Source organism: Lepidochelys kempii, chromosome 25 (assembly GCF_965140285.1).
Source record: "Lepidochelys kempii isolate rLepKem1 chromosome 25, rLepKem1.hap1, whole genome shotgun sequence".
NCBI lineage: Eukaryota > Metazoa > Chordata > Testudines > Cheloniidae > Lepidochelys > Lepidochelys kempii.
Window position 1 is genome coordinate 16,861,877 of NC_136404.1, and position 17,210 is coordinate 16,879,086.

The 17,210-nt window shown below is 41.4% G+C and overlaps 1 protein-coding gene across 16 annotated transcripts in view; it reads right to left on the reverse strand.

The window, feature by feature from the left end:
• Positions 1–17,210, reverse strand: part of GATAD2A (GATA zinc finger domain containing 2A) — a 114,012-nt gene that overhangs the window by 46,216 nt on the left and 50,586 nt on the right. Inside the window, exon 1 of one of the 16 annotated variants that reach the window (XM_073323951.2) lies at positions 625–643. The exons of the other annotated variants lie outside the window; for them this stretch is intronic. The gene's annotated coding sequence lies outside the window, so the exon portion shown is untranslated. Of the gene's footprint in view, positions 1–624; positions 644–17,210 lie in introns of those variants that run through there. 16 annotated transcript variants of the gene reach the window in all.

Consider the following 17,210-nt stretch of genomic DNA (forward strand, 5'->3'; position numbering starts at 1 on the left):
TAGATAAGTTCCAGTTTAAGACTTGGGAAATTTGTGCTTTCCCCCCACCCCAGGTGTGTAGTCCAGCCAGGAATAACCAGATTCCCAGTGATAGTCTATTTGGAGACCTTTGTATACTAACGTCCTGAAAGACTAGAGCTAAACAAGCATATATCGGATTCAGGGAGTTGGGGAAAAAAAAATCAGACCTTCGCTTTGCTGTATTCCAAGACACACTGCAAATGGAAGTAAAAGTTGTCCAGTTAAAAATGGTCTGATCTGCTTTCATATATCTGCTTCCATAGTTTGGGAACCTGGCCACAGCTCACTTCCAAAAGTTCTCTCTTCGGGTGGCAGGCAAAACAAAGCAACCTCCCACCAGCACCATCACCTCACACCCCACATAACCCACCACACCCTGCTAAAATGCCAGCCCACTTTATGGAGGATTTCCAGATTCACGGTAGTTGTAAACAAGACCGACCCCTACTCTGACCAAAATCTTTCAAGCTTCTAACAAATATCAGTAAGGTCACATCTACGCTACAAACTGTGCAAGCTGCATTAGAATACGGCTGCTGAAATTTATATATCCCTTGGCTGCATCCAGGCTTGGCTGCTTGCATTGGCAATGCATGTACTCACCAGGAGTGCCTGTGTTGATGTACAGAACTCTGCATCACAGATAGGTATCCTAATGTTCCATGCGCAACCATCTGGCACAATGCCTTTCAGGAAATTTTTGCAATGTATTGTGGGACAGAAGTAACTTGTCCAGATCTCTGGGAGCTAGGGATCAAATTCACAGCCTGCAACTTTCTTCATCCCATAACACCATCAATATTGCATAATTTATTTTTTAAATCCCACAAACCCAGGAGGCACTTTTTGGTGTCTGCAATCTCTGACAGAAGCATGGAGTCCACAGAGCTCTGCACTATTCTCATGAACACTGCAAATACAGGACACACTATTCTCTGGTATTTGCAGACCTGCAGGAAAAGCCACAATAACGTGGGACATGAAGATTTCACCAAGGACAGTTTGCTGAGACACAAAGACAGACAATTCAAGATTGTTGTTGAGGTTCATGGAGCAGCTGCAGATGGTAAAGAGCCACTTCCGGGCCCAAGAAATGAGCACTGACTGGTGGATCACATAATGTAGGTTTGGGATGATGGGCAGTGGCTGCAGAACTTTCAGATGCTAGATGCATCCATGTGCTGAGCCCACCCCAGCCCTCTAGCGCATGGACACCCAAGGAGTGCTGCAGTGACAGCGGACAAGCAAGCGGTGATCACACTTTTGAACCCTACAACATCGGATTGCTACTGATCAGAGGGAAATCATTTTGGAGTCGGAGAATCCACAGTTGAAGGCCATTATCCAAGCACATAGGGCCACTAGTCATCTACTGCTATGCAGGACTCAGACTCTCTGCAATGTGCAATAAATCTGGATGGATCAGCAGCAACGGGGTTCCCAAATGGCAGTGGAGCAAAAGACGGCACGCCTATCCCTATTTTGGCACCAGCCCACTTTGCCAGACTACCTAAACAGAAAGGGCTACTTTTCTATGGTTAAGCAAGTATTGGTTGCTCACTAGGGAGCTTGGCTTGTTTAGCCTAACTAAAAGAAGGTTGAGGGGAGATAGGATTGCTCTCTATAAATATATCGGAGGGATAACTACCAGAGAGGGAGAGGAATTATTTAAGCTCAGTACCAATGTGGACACAAGAACAAATGGATATAAACTGGCCACTAGGAAATTTAGACTAGAAATTAGACGAAGGTTTTTAACCATCAGAGGAGTGAAGTTTTGGAATAGCCTTCCAAGACAAGCAGTGGGGGCAAAAGATCTATCTGGCTTTAAGATTAAACTCGATAAGTTTATGGAGGAGATGGTGTGATGGGATAACATGGTTTTGGTAATTAAATATTCATAAATAGGCCCAATGGCCTGTGATGGGCTATTAGATGGGGTGAGATCCAAGTTACCCAGGAAAGAATTTTCTGTAGTATCTGGCTGATGAATCTTGCCCATATGCTCAGGGTTTAGCTGATCGCCATATTTGGGGTCGGGAAGGAATTTTCCTCCAGGGCAGATTGGAAGAGGCCCTGGAAGTTTTTCGCCTTCCTCTGTAGCATGGGGCACGGGTCACTTGCTGGAGGATTCTCTGCTCCTTGAAGTCTTTAAACCATGGTTTGAGGACTTCAATAACACAGATATAGGTGTGAGGTTTTTTTTGTAGGAGTGGTGGGGGAAATTCTGTGGCCTGCGTTGTGCAGGAGGTCAGACTAGATGATCATAATGGTCCCTTCTGACCTAAATATCTATGAATCTATGTTTCACCAATCCCAATGTGGGCTGGTAGGGAATGTGCATGACACTCACCTCTTTAAGAGCACAGGACTCTTCGGAAAGCAGGAACATTCCTTCCCAACCAGGGGGATCACAACTAGCTATACTGAAATACCTATAGTGATTCTAGGAGACCCAGCCTACCCTTTATTCCCCAGCTCAAAGTTGTACACTGGCCACCTCAACAGCCCCAAGGAAAGACTGAGCTACCGGCTCAGTATGTGCAGAACAACTACTGAATGTGCTTTTGGTAAACTGAAGGGATGCTAGCGGTATTTACTCGCTAGATTGGATCTCAGCGAGAAAGATATCTCAATGGTTACAGCAGCCTGTTGTGTCCTGCATAACAACTGTGGGGCAAAGGGAGAAAGCTGCCACCAGGTGGAGGTGTAGCAGTCATCTGAGTTTCAACAGCCAGATACAAGGGCTATTATAGAAGCCTGATATGGAACTATGCGGCTGAGGGAGGCTTTGAAAGAGCCCTTTAGTGGTCAGCTGCAGTAGTGTTCTGTGCTGGAGGTTCTCTGAGCCTGGAGTTGTGGGTGCTGCTAAGAACTGTGTAGGGTTTGCTGTATGTGCACAAATGAGTGGGTATTTTCCTGAAGCTATGAATTCTGTGGTGCTTGGTGTGCATTTACAAGTACTGTTGTCTTTGATAATCACTATCGCAATATTTGTTGCGAACTAGTAAAGATACAGATAAAGTTCTATTTTTGGGTAATTAAATTGAGTGTGTGTGTGTGGTGGAAAACATCAGAAATTCAAAACACAAAAAACCCCACAGGTAATGTTATACAATTTTTAACATAATTAAAGGGGTGATCATTTTAAATTAGAAAGGATGTAAACATTTATATCTATTTGAGTACACAAAAGTAGTTGTATGTGTAGCCACAACAGACAACTGTGTTCTCATAGGTCAGTGCATGTGAAGCTGTGGCTTTCCTTGCTGTCCCCCAGCATAGAATAGTAGGGGACACTGATGGGTCCCTTGATACCATATAGTATGTTGGGGGAGGGAGGGGAAGAGATATAAGGACCAATGCTCATTGAGTTCAAGGGCTGCAAAGGATGAAGAGTCTGAGAGCATTTGGGTTTGCTGACTGAGAAGACCCTTTATGTCCTGCTGCATTTCCCTCTCCTTGCCCTGCCGGGACTCATGGGCCTTTCCTGTCCTCTGGGGTCTTTCTTCATGCTGTCGGTCATGCCAAGCCCTTAGTTCACAGTCTGATGAAATACTGTTTTGCAAGATCCTGAGAGCCATGTCCTCCCTAATCCTATTCTCTCTTGTCCTCATGGTCATGTGTTCTGTGAGTGGAAGGGGCACTCACCAAGTCAGAAGCTGCTGATAAAGACAGACAGGTGTATCACTGGATTTACAGTCAGTGGAAAGAGAAAGTAAGTTTCTAAACTCCCTTTTCTTATTCTTGTAAAAAACACAAGAAATGCTTATTGACACTTCAGCTTTGGAGCCCTTCAGCACAGCATAGCTCTCCAGCTCCAGCCCCAGCTATGGTACCAGGATCAAGGGATGATGGGGATTTTCTGTTGCAAGACGCTATATAATTTCAGTCCCTATTCCACAGATACAACTATAGGGCAGTGGCACTGAATATTTGCACTATTTTCCACGAGCAGTGATAATTTTAGCTGATATCTCATTCTTCAGGGTCACAGAGGCACAAAGAACACAGCTGTTACTGTCATCCTGAAGCTGCCTGGGCCTACATGCCACTAGCTTGTTTACTGCAATGGTGCCAGCTGAACTCCTCATGGAGTGGCATGGCAAAGTATCCTACCATAGAGGAAGAAATAAGGCAGTCATCTCTGGAAACCTTCAGGAGTAGATTACAGAGTATCTCCATGAAAGTTTCATAGAGATTTCTCAGGAGGATAAGAGGAATGTACCTATGCACATAGTGTACTGCATTGCCCACTCCACTTAACCCAACAGGGGAATGAAAAGCAGGTACCAATTCTAGCTCTTTCTTGTACATCTACCTCTTCTCCTAAAACTAAAACAATGAAGAGTGGATACCTTTGGTTTGTTAGCTTAGGGATGGGCTGGTGCCATCTTTAAATTTGATCACAACAAGAAAACACGTGCACAAATACTTGAGTTCCTCCATGTTTGCCTGATTGGACTGGCTACACTGTGGCAGAGCCTCAAACAGGTCCTGGTTTGCAGCATGGCTAGAGTCCTCCACTGTGTCTCCCCTCAACTCCCTTTCTTCCTCACTGTTCACAGTAGGGGTCTCTGGGTCAGGAAGTCTTCCAAGGTATCCACAGCAACGTTCCCTCTAATTTTTAACAGGCCGTGTGCGCAAAAAAACGTCTTCTGTGCAGTCGCTGAAGCAAAAAAAGAAAGCTGCTGCAAAAGCTGGAGTGCACGCAGTGTTTCGCCGTGTGCGCGGGGTTGAAGATCTGCGTGCGTGCGCACACGCGCCCGGCTTAGAGGGAACCATGATCCACAGTAGTCTGTGGGGAGCTGATGGGGGTTTCTGCCAAGTACGGCATGCAGTTCCTTGTAGAAGCGGCAGGTCTGCAGTGCAAGGCCAGATCTGTTGTGCTCCCTTGCCTTGTGGAATGCCTGGCAAAGTTCCTTTACTTTTATGTGGCACTGCTGCTGATCCCAGTCACATCCCTTTGCCTGCATTACCTGTGCAATCTGCTCCTAGATGTACATGTTTCTACAGCTGGTTCATGGCTGTGCTTGCACAGCCTCCTCTCTATGTAGGCCCAGGAGATCAGATACTTCCTGTCTACTCTGGGTGGGAGAGCATCTCATATGTGGAGCTGGTGGTCGGTTCAGCAGTTGCCCACAAGGGTGAGCTACTAGATGAGATTGCCAAGGTGGGTAATCAGGAAAGGTATTACAAAAAACATGGGGTGTGGGTAAAGGGTCAGTTGAGTGGCTTTTGGTCTTTCTGACCTCTGGGCAGTGGAGTTTAAAGTTGTGACAAGAGTGGTCAGTGTCACAGGGAACAGGACATTGTGGGACAGCTCATGGAGGACTGTTAGGGTTGACACAGGTCATGCAGTGTCTATACAGTACTTGCACTGTGTCAACCTCAGTAGGTCGACCATGGCTCTACACCATTCGGGGAGGTGGTTTTACTGTGTCACTGTAATGGAGTACTTACATCAGTAAGTGACAAATTCGAGTGTAGGCATACGCATACGTAGGTTGATTGTAAGTCGCCTTGCGTCGACCTAACTTGGTGGTGTGACTGTCAAAGTTTGCATTGTTGAGGAAACTATATGTAACAGAGGGCCTGTATATGAGAGTTCAAACTGCACCTTTTCTATGGCAAATTTGTTCTCCATTTCCAAAAAATGACTTGTAAATAATGAGCCTAGAATTGATAGAGGGATCATTTTTGGGGTTAGAAATACTTTGTAGTTTATTTCAAATGATTCTTTGGAACCAATATTATTTCTTACTCCTCCTCACCTCCACTACCACAAGAATTGCTGCCAAAATTTAAGAAGTCGTTAAGTAACCAACCCACGTAATTAAAGTAGATAAGCAGAGGTACCAGATGAGGTACTAGGTGATGTGTAATTTTAGGAACTCTTCAACAGTGACCAAATATGAGAGATAAAAAGCACTAGCAATTTATTACTACTGAAAGTAAAGAAGTCATTCTCAATTTATCCCCATAGTGTGGACTATATTTTCAGTGTCTCTCTCATAGGCTACCTGCTTCTCTCCACCCACCCACTTACGATCTCCCAGATCATCCTCTTCTTCCATTCACAACCTGTAACACCTATAGCAAGTACAGTAATTACTTGTACAGAAAAATATTAAGACATATTTAGTGGTCTTTTAGTGCCATTTAGCAACTAGAAAGGAGGAGCAGCTACTGGCATCACACAAGCAGCCAGTTTTCCATAAGCTACCAGAAAATGTTCTGCAGGTCTTCTGTTGCCCATGGACCACAAGTTAGGAAGCTCTGAAGTATAGAGATCTGCCTGCGTCTGTGTAACGCATCTGCGTAATGTCATCGAATGCATCCGATGAAGTGAGCTGTAGCTCATGAAAGCTTATGCTCAAATAAAATGTGTTAGTCGCTAAGGGGCCACAAGTACTTCTTTTCTTTTTGTGGATACAGACTAACATGGCTGCTACTCTGAAACCTGTGTAACTTTGTTACTGAACAGGTGCATAATTCAACTTTTCTTAAAATGATTTTTCAAAAGCCATAAGTCAAAGTGACAGTAATATAAGAAATGAAAGATTTCTCCTCCACACAGAATGCCTTCCCTTGAAGGGTACTGCTCTTTACAATTTGTGATTTCAAGGTTAGTCTAGACAGCAGAATACTCTGTTTGCATCACCTCAGCATGAGTACACCACTCTTAGGCTGCATACACCACCAAACACCAACCAACTAAAAGACCACAAGGGCAATACACAGTGCCATTTTTGTCAAACCTGATCTTATCAGCACAAGATCTATGACCAATAATAAGAACACTGAAGTCCCGACTGTCGACACTGACAGCATTTCCAGCATGCCTGTCTACAAGTTGCCATGGAAGCAATTCAAGTTTGCTAGCCCACAACCTCGAACGTAACAAAACGCAGGTGGATCAATGGTGATCCTAACAGTCACAGTATCAAATGGAACTATAGCATGACTAATGAAAATGGTGAACTAGTTGAGTTGCGGGCAGATTCCTGCTACTTGAACTTAATTCACAACCCTAAGCTCCACAGTTCTTTCAACAGCTGCCCATGGAAACAAGGCTGCAACCCAAGTCTGGCATTTGTCAGCAACAGCATAGCTGGTTTGCTGAACAAACTTAGTTTGGATCCAGTTCTACATTTGCAGCACCAGTACATCACCATCCAACTCCATGCAGCCATAATGCCAAACTCAGTACCATTCTGGCACTGTTTCAATTTAAGAAAGTGGAACGGAAGGGCTTCACTAATTACCTCGATGCCATTGTAAGAAAGACCAAACCAATACCAGAAAACTACGATCAGCTTATCAGCGTGGTTTGCACTCTCTCAAATAATCATATTCCACAAGGCCGGGACTAACATTGAGTTATTGGATTGGTATACAAAATACAAGCGGATGTTCGAAGCAGACCTATTAGCGGAGGAGACCATTGCAACTAGCGAAGACCTGGTCTCTGAACTAAAGAGGAAAAACAGAAGTCATGGCAGAATCTCAGTGTGGACATGACTAACAGCAGTAAGCAAGAAAGGATAGCCACCCAGGGAAGTCAGAGCAACACTACAATATTACTGCAGACCAGTGCCCTGCCATTTTCTAGGAATGTGTGCGCGATCTGAACAAACAGCCCAAGATAGGACTTAAGTGGCAAGAACACCAGAAGAATTATAATTCTGCAACACAGTCAGTGGCGTTGGCTTTCAGCACCCCTACTATAAAAATTGCTCCATTAAATAAAACTGTGAACCCTGTATATGATGGAAACCACTTCAAGCCAGGGAGTGTGCACCCCTAGTTCCAGCACCCCGGGCACATTATATAATGTTCAAATTAACCTCCAGAATTAATGTCCTCAAGAATGGCAAAGCTGCCAGCCTACATGACATTCATATTGTACAAATGAAAAAAACACTTCAGACCAGCAATAAAGAACTGGGTACTCAAATTGTTTAACACATGCTCAGCCACATACAAAGTACCCAAGAGTTGGGGGATGAGCACGTGTTGTGACACTCCTGAAGCCAGGGAAGGATGCAACAGAACCAAAGAATTTCAGGATTATACCACTAAGTCACCTCTGCAAACTGGATGAGCCTCTCATCCTAACCTATTATCACTCATTGAAAAGCACCTAATCTCAGAGCAAGCTGGATTCCGACCAGTGCATGACTTGCCTGGGCAAGCGCTATACATCACTCAATACATCAAAGATGGCTTTGAAAAGGGGTTTGGTAACAGGTACCGTGTTTGTTGACTTGTCAGCAGCATACAACACAGTAAATCACCAAAGGCTCCTTCGTAAAATACACACCACCATGACAAGAGACCACCACCTCATGACAATTACAATGACAACTGCAACTAGAGAACAGATGTTTTTACCTCCAACTATGCAGGAAGCAGAGCTGACGGTGGTAATAGAAAGACAACCTACCACAAGAGAACATACTCTCACCAATACAAATGATCAGCTGATCCATCTTGGCACAAGAAGTTTTATCTATGCAGACAACTTATGCATCACTGCCCAAGCCAACGATCTTGCCCAGAATGAAACTACACTAACATTGGCAGTGTCTGGGCTCTCAGTCTATTATATCAAGAATCAACTGTGCACCAACCCAGCCAAATCACAAGTGACTCCCTTCCATCTTCACTGAGAGGCCAACAGACACCCCCTTCCAGATGATACTGAGTTATCACTTGCCCACTGCTGGAATCCTGTCTAACTTGGAGTGATGCTAAACCACTCTCTCCTTCAAAGCACACCATGGAGAAGACAAAAGGCAAAGTTGGCACCCAGAACAACATAGTGAGGAAGCTTGCAAGTTCAATATGGGGAACCAACGCAGCAACAGTAAGAACCACTGCACCTGCACTTAGCTATTCAATGGCCAAATATGCACATCCAGCATGGGAAAGATTGGCTCCACAAAGACGCTGGATCCTGTTCTGAGTGACAGCTACCATTAAATCACAGGATGTCTCACACCAACAAATGTGAACAGCCTTTATGTGCTTACTGGAGTTGCTTCAACAGATATCAGGAGAGAGGTCACAAGCAAAACTGAAGGATTACGACAGGTCAGAGATACCAGACATCTGCTACATGGCCACACCACAGCAGTTGGCTGCTTGAAAAAAATTGAGGAAAAGCTTCATCATGGCAACAGAACTGCTTAAATAAAAATCAAAACAAACAATCACTGACAGCTACACAACTAGAACTTTCAGAGTAGCAGCCGTGCTAGTCTGTATCCGCAAAAAGAAAAGGAGGACTTGTGGCACCTTAGAGACTAACCAATTTGAGCATAAGCTTTCGTGAGCTACAGCTCACTTCATCGGATACATTCAGTGGAAAATACAGTGGGGAGATTTATATATATAGAGAACATGAAACAATGGGTGTTACCATACACACTGTAATAAGAGTGATCACTTAAGGTGAGCTATTACCAGCGGCGGAAGGGGGGGGGAGGAGGAAGAGACCATTTGTAGTGATAATCAATGTGGACCATTTCCAGCAGTTGACAAGAACGTCTGAGGAACAGTGGGGAGTGGGGGGGAATAAACATGGGGAAATAGTTTTACTTTGTGTAATGACCCATCCACTCCCAGTCTCTATTCATGCCTAAGTTAATTGTATCCCATCTGCAAATTAATTCCAATTCAACAGTCTCTCATTGGAGTCTGTTTTAGAAGTTTTTTTTGTTGAAGTATTGCAACATTTAGGTCTGTAATCGAGTGACCAGAGAGATTGAAGCGTTCTCCAACTGGTTTTTGAACAGAACCACTAACCCAGGAACCTATCCTTGCAACAAAGCCCGTTGCAAACTGTGTCCACATATCTATTCAGGGGACACCATCATAGGGCCTAATCACATCAGTCACAGTATCAGAGGCTTGTTCACCTGCACATCTACCAATGTGATATATGCCATCATGTGCCAGCAATGCCCCTCTGCCATGTACATTGGTCAAACTGGACAGTCTCTACGTAAAAGGAATAAATGGACACAAAATCAGATGTCAAGAATTATAACATTCAATTGGAATTGTTTCATGTTCTCTGTGTATATAAATCGCCCCACTGTATTTTCCACTGAATGCATCCAATGAAGTGAGCTGTAGCTCACGAAAGCTTATGCTCAAATAAATTTTGAGTCTCTAAGGTGCCATAAGTACTCCTTTTCTTTTTACAACTAGAACTGTGGCGCACACTGCTCAGAATACTCAATGAGGACATCATAATGCATACAGATGTTACCAAATGCCTTCCCTCACGTGTGAAGGATTGGTCAGCCTTGAGATTGTTAAATCACCTCTGAACAAGAGTTGGCAGGTCAAAGGTCAATAAGCAGAAGTGAGGCTATTCCAATGACCCAGAACACATGACTGTGGTGAAATACAAACCATGGAACATCTGTTAGTCTGCTGGCTCCTGGAGGAACCATGCACCATGGAAGATCTCATCAGGGCTACATACCAGGCAGTAAAATGTGCCCTTATATGGTGTAAGCCTATACCACAACCAGCAACCAATATTACCAAAAAAGATACGTAAGCTACTCCTAGGCAGTTCATCTAGATTTTTTTTGGTGGCACTCAAGACAAAGTATTTTCTCTAGCTGCAGATTAGAATATGAATCAGAAGTAAAAAGTTTGATGAGCATCATATTAGGGAGAAGTAAAGCAAAGATGTAAGCCTAGCAATTTCTTGTATATTATTTTCCTCCCTTAACACAAGTGCCATTACTTCAGGCACACTTTTAAAGCTACAATGCAATATTGTTAGGTATCAAGAAAAATAAGCCTGCAGCTAAAATTCATGTGGCTTCCTATAACTAACATGAGGACACAGATCAGAAGTGATTTGGTCTGTGAAATCAGTATCTTAACTTTTGATTTTCATGTACCAGAGGGAAGCAATAGCAATGCTATAGTTAACAGTTGAGGAGACACTTCATTTCAGCCCCCCTTTTTCTTAGTTTTACAAATTACTAAAAAAACCTAACTTATCTCTGGGCTGAAATCCCATGCTTTCTCAGCCCAAAGCTTAAGTTTTCTCTTTCTTTGAAAGTTGGTGGAAGTTTGTTTGGCTGATCCTGAATTATCAGCATGGAGGATGGGGAGAAAAGAGAGGATAGGTATTCTCATGCTTAAAAAAAGTTCAGAGACATGCTTGTGTAACAATTTTTCTTTGTTTTGTTTTTAATCTTGCCCTAGATTCAACCCCAGTAAAGCCAAATGTTTTTATGTGACAGGAGAAATAGTTTCCCTCAGGAACCATGACTGAATTGGACTGCCACATGTAACATAATTACCCATACCCATGTGTCAATGGACATCTGAACATCATTTTAAGTAGGATACAATGTAGTATTTTAAAGTCATAAAACATAAGCAGTGTCTAGGTTCACTAAGAACTGGAGTTGCTTACTAGTTCTTGCTGGACAAAATGAACTTCATTCTTTAATGAACATTCTCCAAGATGAATTTGGAATTTCAGGGATTCTTCTTCTTCTTCTTCTTCTAGCTAAAATGCTTTCTTAGGTCATATATAATCTGTAGGAGTGATATGTCTCCCAGATTTATACAACATACCTCCTCTTCACCTTTCCTATGGAGGAAGAAGAGGAGAACATGTGTTCAAGATTCCTCCTCTTTCCAATTTCCACCATAAGGCATATGGTGGACCACCTATATAAAGTCAAACCATGAGTGGGGCAAAGTACCCCAGAGGCTGCAGAAGAGTATTCCATATACAGTAGAGCCCCTATTTTACGAGCTAATTAGGGATCAAGTTCTTAAAATTAAAGGAGTACTTTGGCACCTTAGAGACTAAACAAATTTATTTGCGCATAAGCTTTTGTGATGCATGAAGTGAGCTGTAGCTCACGAAAGCTTATGCTCAAATAAATTTGTTAGTCTCTAAGGTGCCACAAGTCCTCTTCTTTTTGCGAATACAGACTAACACGGCTGCTACTCTGAAACCTGTTCTTAAAATTGAACATCTCAAAATTACAGTAGATATAGTGCACAAGTTGTTGTATAGTTCACTATATCGCTTTGTTCTTCAGACAATGGCAAAGCAATTTCCAATACATTGAAGGCAGCAGAACGAGCAAGGATGTTGACTTAGAATCATAGAATATCAGGGTTGGAAGGGACCTCAGGAGGTCATCTAGTCCAACCCCCTGCTCAAAGCAGGACCAATCCCCAATTAAATCATCCCAGCCAGGGCTTTGTCAAGCCTGACCTTAGAAACTCTTAAGGAAGGAGATTCTACCACCTCCTTAGGTAACGCATTCCAGTGCCTCACCACCCTCCTAGTGAAAAAGTTTTTCCTAATATCCAACCTAAACCTCCCCCACTGTTCTTGTTCTTCATCAACATCACTTTTGTTAGGCGATTCTCCCCCCCCCCCACCACCACCACCATTAGGAAAAAATAGTTGGTATAACTGGTCGTTTGTAAGACTGGTGTTCATAAAAAAAAAAAATGCATAAAAAAGGAGGTTCTGTGATTCATACATAGATTTCTCATACCTCCTGTAGCTTGGACTCAAATATGAAATTGCTGGAAGAGCATTTTGGGTAGTTTAATGCAAATGAACATATCAAGCATTTTAAAAAGCTTCCCCCTATTTTTTAGGGCTCCTTTCCCCATACCCCCTCCAGCAAAAGGAGTGGATTAAACAAGAGAAGTAAACAACTAAATTGCTGAATTAAGTGGTGGCAGTGTTCCCCGATTCATTTGTCCAGCCTTTGGTGGTAGTCCTATTAGATAGAAAATGACTTGAGATCTACTGATCATTTTGGATTACTATATTTTTATTTACAAAGACTATAGTATTAAGTAAGAAAGTCCCAGTCAACATTATTTCTTTCTCCCCACCTTTATCTCATGTTGAAATTTACAAAGTCTTCTAAACTAAGGCCAGGAATTTGGAATAGCAGTACCCAAGTGAAAAGCCAAATATAGTACTTTTATGCTGCAATTGGAGGGGGGGAAAAAAGATTCGGGGGTGGGGGGAGGGAGGTTAGGGAAATAAGATTAAAAATACAGAAAAAAGATACTGTAAATAGAAATATCCCCATCATTTCAGAGTCTATGGGCAGCACAGAATAGTCTAAGAAACCAAGTCCAGGAAAACAGGAAGCTAGTCTTCGCATGCAAGTGCACAGCAAGTATTTTATATAATGCTGTTTGTCATACAAAGAAATATAAAACTTGAGATGTATTGCCTGCACCACCCATTGGGAAGTAGAGCTCTATTTCACTAAAGTTAATCAGTTGGCTATCAATACTGAGGAGTGAGAAGACAAAGCAGAACTGGTGAAGAGGAGGAGAGGGGGAAAAAGTGAATAAGCTTAGATCGCCAACAGCTGTCTCATGAGAACAGCTGGTGAAATTTCAGCTATATACTGTTTCTACAGGACCAGATATGCTACTGAATGAATCTGCTTAACTTCACTCATGCTTGCCAATAAAAAACAACAAACAAGTTAGCTGTTAAAATAAGTTCTCTCAAGACTTGAAATTGTATATATTTCTATCTCCTTGTGTACTAGGATATTAGCCACTTGCAATTTTAAGAGTACGTAACATATTCATAATATACCCACATGACTTAACTGCAATCATCAATACATACATTTTACAGATCTCAGTACTGCATCAGATGTAGCGTATTTTACATTTTTTTCCACGACCTCATATAAGCCAGGGGCCACCCATGCAGTTCTGTGAATTCCTGTAGCTGTAAGCACATCTGATTCCTAGTCATTATTAGTCAAGAAAAAAATTCAAGCCATACCACAGAATATTCTATAGAAAGCCTCTCATAACCATTACATAAACATCACCTTTTGTGTAGAGTCTAAACCTCAGCTGAAACTGAACAGAAAAAGATTCTCCAGTGCAAAGTTAAGACAGCCAGATTCTGGCAAAGCAGATGCTATAATGGTTCAAACGAGAACAAGGTGCAAGTATTGTTCTGCTATTAATGTACAGACCATCTACAGAAGAGTTTTAGGGATGCCTTTAAAAACTGTATGCTAAGGGTAAGATAAGTTATGTAGAATTTGCTGACAGCCAAAAAAAGGACTGAATACATTTTTTCCTTGGATGCATGAGCCTTATTCCTAGGACTGTTTCAAGGAGGCTGTGGGGGGGAAAAATTTGCTAGAAAAGGAAACAAGCAGGTCAAGCAACATTTGAGTGCATCTCCCTAAGTGAAGATGTTCAAAGAATGCTGCAGTCTGTTTACTAAAAGTAGCTGGTTATTGATCAAAGTTAACTTATTGACTTGTAGTACTCCCATACGCCATGTTAGACTCAAAACCTAGAAAGGCTTCCCTTGAAGTGCAGCTTGTGTAAGTAACCAAGAGCTTTGACAACGAGGAGTCCTTGTGGCACCTTAGAGACTAACAAATTTATTTAGGCATAAGTTTTCGTGGGCTAAAACCCACTTCATCAGAAAGAGTGCCCAGGGTCCCCCACTTCACACCCCACTCACCAGGGGAAACAAGGGGTAATAATAACAATGGACTGTTCCAACTTAATTCTAGCCTCATTAAATCACTACTATTGTTTTTCTAATTCCCAGTGAAAGGAACTTCACAGAAATCTGCCACATTAAGTTAAAAAAAAAAAAAAAAGAAAGCGCGCCACGATAATTATCAGCCACATTAAAAAAAAGCCAAAGGCCAAGATGCTGCCACTACAATGCCCCACCCCCACATTTATGTATTTATTGTTAAGAAACCCTTTATAAACAAAGCCAATGTGAGAGTTAAGAATTAATTTTTCTTTTTAAAGAAATCAATCTAGGAAATCTAGGACTAGAACACTGGTCACTTTATGCCTTAGACAGACCGTAGATGGATGCAGTCTGGTAACTCAAAATCTTTTCCTTATTTTATCAATTCAGTAATAAGAAAAGTAGCAACCAAAGGCAAGCTGATTAGTTCTATGGCATGAAAGTGACTATCAACAAAAATTTAAAAATGTTTAAAGTTTTTCTGGTATTGTTACTGAAGCAAAAGAACTAATCAGCAGGCCACATGCTACTTAAAACAAATCTTAAAAATAATAATAAAAAAAATAATAAAAATCCAAGTCTCAGTTTTAAAGAACAAACCTAGCTTCTGAGATGCATATTTCTGACTGCAAGGCACTACAGCTCACAAAGGGTTAAGCCCTGCCATTTTGGTGCCATTCACGGATATGTCCATTAAGGGTGTTACATAACAAAATGGCAGACCTTAACCCTTTGTGTCCCATACTTTCACCATGCCTGAGTCAGAAATGAACACACCAATCTGTTCAGGGAATCACCTTTTGGATTATGAATTTTTTATAGGTTTCAGGGGAAATAAGTGAGCTTGTTTAGGCTCATTAAATACCTAGGATTAAAAGCAACAGAACTTGCCTAGGAAGTTGTCATGCACACTTTACACAAAAATGCTAAGACACTTCAAAAAAAAAAAAAAAAGTTTTAAGTCACCATCACTTTGCTAGCAAAGAAAAAATAAAATGTGCAAGTAGACCATTTATGATCTGCCATTAGATTTCAACCATCGCAGAGAACGTTGTGGTGACCCCAGTCCAACAAATTAGCTAAAGACAGACACGCTGCTCTGGTTTAATGTTTTTTAGGGAAGAATTCAGTCTTCGGCTTTGCTACAGTAAACTCACTACTAATCTTCTTGTGTTTTTTGGAGCACACATCTATGGTAATCCACTCATTCTATAACTTGTTTTTCTATATTGTCAAAGCTAGCTTTATTTCCGTCACAATAACTAAGCATCATGAGGTGGACTTAATATAAACATTGTGTTCACAATGCAACAGCTCACAATTCTTTTTTTTTTTAAAAATTGGTTATTATGATGTAATTCAGTTGTCAAATTTAAACTTGACAAAAAAATTACTCTAGAACATTTCTATTAAGATACCTTAAGTATTTCTTCTGAAATCAAGCTCAGAGCTTCATACTGCTATACATGAATGGTAAAGGGACTTCCCTAGCCGAATTCCCATGGAGTAACAATACCGCTGCCTGTGGTGCAAATTCGGTAACTATTCTACTGGCATGACCCCCTTTAAGCCAGTGGAGCTGCACCAGTACATCAAAAGCAGAATTTGGCACCAAGTTTTAAGAAGCCTATAATCCAATCGACTCTTAACGTACATAGTGATTAGGAGTGGGCCTTCCATTAACGGAAAATTAGATCATCTCATGTAATGTTAGTATCTGTAGTAAACATTTAATACATTTTGTTCTTGTTTTAACTATCATTAATTGCAGAACCCATCTGAAAATGCTAAACATTCTAACTTCAAGATGCCGTTGATAGTACATATTTCTTTCAACTGTGAACTACATAAAAGCCATTAAGTATTTTTCAAATCACATAATACATCACAGACACACATTACCCCTAGATGTTTTAATAACATGGGTGTTCAACACTCAGCCAGAGGACACAGCCTGACATTTTATAACATTCAGCTATGATTGTGTCATCCTGACACACATTTCCTAGCTTGTGCTGGAAAAGGGTTTTTCCTATGTTCTGAGGCAAAGATTTGTACCCACAGGTTTTCACCTCTGGGATGGAGATTTTCACTATGATCTGTTCTCCATTTTGGTAAAGCACCTTAAACAAGCTCAGAGATGACCACCTTACCATAAGACACAGCAAAACAACATTAAAATACTATACTAAGAATTCTATACATAAAGACAAAATAATATAGCTCAGGACACTTGAAATAGGTGGAGTATAGAGAAAACTTTATCAGACATTCTCCAACCATCAAATAAATTTGTTCATATTAATAAGTTAGCCTTCTCTGTAATAAAGCTAAAAATAAACTTTAAGCAGCTACTATTTAATATGTGGCCTGACTTAATTTCTAAGCAACAGAAAACCTCATCCTTAGTTTATGAATGACCGGGAGGAATTCTTTACTGATCTCCATCTCCTTGGTCATTAAAGGACAATTTAGAGGCACTGTCTTTACCTACCTGGTGAGAATTCTCTGAATAGTGGGATTTTGACTTAATAATAAATAATAATAAAGGGAGTCTTTCACTCACATGTAAATTAAAATGTTTAATTTCTTTTTTATAGACCAGTTTAAAGAAAAATAGCAGTGTTTC